Source organism: Rhagoletis zephyria, unplaced genomic scaffold, assembly GCF_001687245.7.
Source record: "Rhagoletis zephyria isolate East Lansing unplaced genomic scaffold, Rhagoletis_zephyria_1.1 Rzeph_scaffold_00069, whole genome shotgun sequence".
In the NCBI taxonomy this organism is placed as follows: Eukaryota; Metazoa; Arthropoda; class Insecta; order Diptera; family Tephritidae; genus Rhagoletis; species Rhagoletis zephyria.
The window spans coordinates 71,509-74,726 of record NW_016157153.1 but is presented as its reverse complement, the minus strand read 5'-3'; positions in this window follow the sequence as shown (position 1 = coordinate 74,726).

Genomic DNA, 3,218 nt, shown 5'->3' with positions numbered 1-3,218 from the left:
ATGTAATATTATATAACTAGGTTAAGTCTACATATATTGTAATGAATTAGGCTCAAGAGAGCTGTAATAAATAAATAATAATAATAATAATAATAATAATATATTAAATACTAGAATATGACCCGGTGAACTTCATATCATCTATAATTTATCTGAATTTCACTTCGATCAATTATAACAAATCTTCAAAATGCAATACATTGAGATCACTAATACTACCTGCTGATATAGCTGATAAAAGATTCCACACCTATGAGATGTGCCACGCCCCTTTTTACAAACTCATTTATATACATATGTTTTTCCATAAGCACCTACCATAGGTATCTGTGCATTTCAAATTTCGAGTTCATGTGACTATAATTCCGAAGTTAGAGCTGATTAAAAATTTTCACTATGGGAGTTATCCCCCTCCCCCCTTGGCGAGTTCCAATTTTTTTCCCTATTATAGGTCCAGGAGTCATGGCAATACTTTGACAAAATTTTATTCAATTCTGTCGATCCGTTTAGGCTGCAGCCTGGCACATACATACATACATACTTTCACAAATATATAGTAGATTTGATTTGAAGCGCCATATTGCGGTTCTTTAAATAAAAAATAGATATCAGAAATGAATTTTCCATATCACAAAACTCCGGAGCACAACTCTTTGTTACAAAAAAAAAATTCCTAACACTTTAGTAAATATTAATCTGATTATGGACTTAGTATTAATTATTTTCTTTTAAAATTGCGCAGGCTCGAAATTAATTTTAGGGCTATGGTCTAAAGGGCTTTTTTTCTTAGAATTCTATGTAGAATCCAAATCTGCTAGGAACGATGTCGAAAAAAAAATGACCCGCCCTAATGTATATATGTATACTGTGCTAGGAACGATGTCGAAAAAAATCTGTCAATACAAATTGACCCGCCCTAATGTACATATATTGCAAATTCTTTTGGTGGCATACAATTCCTTTTGTGTTGTACGACCTTTAAAAAAAGCTAGGGAATATCATGGTGAAATAAAAATAAGGTGATGTCAGTTGGGGGGTGTTTGTTGTAATTTTGAAAATTCGGTAGCCCCGTTCTGAATGATGCCGTCTTGAACAAAAACTACACTAGAAAAAGTCCTTTTAGGTATTGTGCTGAAAACGTAAGAGTGATAATCACTGTCCTTGACATTTCTGTTTAGTTCTGACTTTTCCATTTAATATTTTTTGCAAAAATTGTGATTTGTGTGTACATTCAACAGCTTTTAATTTTGCGGTTTTTTGGAGGTTTTCCGGACTTTGGCTACAAATTTAGGCAACCAATTTTAAGTATTTATGCCAAGTGGCAAATAAAGACAAATTATGTTTACCTTCCACAGATTTGTGGATTGTGTTTTTTATCTCAGCGAGAAGCTGCGATATACATAAGTGCGATTTTTGGCTGGAAGTTCCAGGTAAGTTTATTCAATTGGCCAGGTTGTTAATAAAATGGTCAGTAAAAGTGCGTTTCTTGTTTAATAGGTTTTGGAAGTTGTGCCTGTTCACCTACTAGAGGCTGCAATACAAGTGCTTTACAAATAAAATTACGAAAATCCTTTTATAATTCATAAATAATCACTCTTTTAAAGAGAAGAAAAAACTTACTATAAGTAGTTGTGTTTGTTTAAAAAATTATTCTGTAACTCACCAGCAACTCTCCAGTAACTTAATTTCTGCGAATTCGCTCTCAAAGAAAAAATATTCAAAAAGTACGTGAACGCAAAACCAGTAATAATTATCAAGTTTCATGAACAGCTGATAAATTGGTTCTTTATTCGCAGCAAATTCCTAATAAAACAATATATTTTATATTTAAATTGGTTTATTTAGTCAATTTCAATTATAAAAACCCAAAAAACAGTTTCCTTATTAGTTTAAATTGCATCCAGCAAGTTACAAGTAAAAATTTATCCATTAAAAATGCAGTAAAAACTTTGAACTTCAGCTGTTTCGCTATCTCAATAAGTTTTTGCGTACGAAAACGCCAAAACATGAAAATTCGTACCAATTTTTCTGGATATTACTAGAAATGGGTAAACCTAACAAAATTATTCTTTATTATCTTTAACGTTGTTTTGGTAAAATAATTCTTTAATACATACTTTTTACAAATAGTATTCAAAGGGCGTTAAAATGGTCCTAAAATGTTCCCCTTTTTTTACTACATTTATATGCATTGCCGAAATGGGGCTACCAAAAAAGTGAGGTTATGTAACTGACATCACCTTGTTTATTCCACCATGGGGAATATGATAGTAAAAGACATTTTTAATAATTTCACAACGATATGAAAAATTTTGATGAACATGAATTTCAATATTGACGTGGATGAATCCAAATGAATTTTTTATTTGAGCTTTTATGTATGTACATACATATCACTCCATTACTTCAATACTGTCATAACTCAAAAAACTAAAAACTCGAGAAAAACGGCATTAAAGAGTGGAATTTACATATACTCCCAGGGGAAAAATTAATACATGTTTTGTTCTAATGACTACTAGTAATCATTACAGCTTTGAAATTTTTGCACATAATAACAAATAGGTAACGTTCATTTTTGCGTACTTAACTCAATTTTTTGCTTTTTTTTATTATGACGCATTTCTAGTAGCAAATGGGGGATTAAAAGCCTGATTAAGGAAACTTAACTAACGGAAATTAGAAAATCAAAATGAAACAGATTTCGACGTGGCATTAAGTTACCTAAACTTTCGGCTGTTAAATTACAAGAAACATCCATTTAAGATAATTTTTAAGTGAGAGCCTGTGCGTTAGGTTAAGTTGCCATATTCAGACCATAACTGAAATGGAAAAAGTCGTGAGTAATATTTTTTTTTTCAAAAAACAATGTGGGGAGTTGTATTTCGATGAAATCCATCATATCAATCAAAAAGCTTATTTTTAATTTTTTATGAGTTACAACTTTTTGCATTTCAGATACTGTTTAGTTTCTTATCGGAAATCTAAACCAACAACAAAATTTGTTGCCACAAGTAGTTGTCGATAAGATAATATAAACAACAAACCAGTGCAATGGTCTTTAGGGTATTCGGTTGTTTGCATCTACCACATCTGCACATACCAAGAATAGCGACATAATTGATACAACTATGCATTTATATATGCTTATCATATGTAATACTTGTGTAAATATATATATACATTAGACTGCATCACTCCCCATACAAAAAAAAATC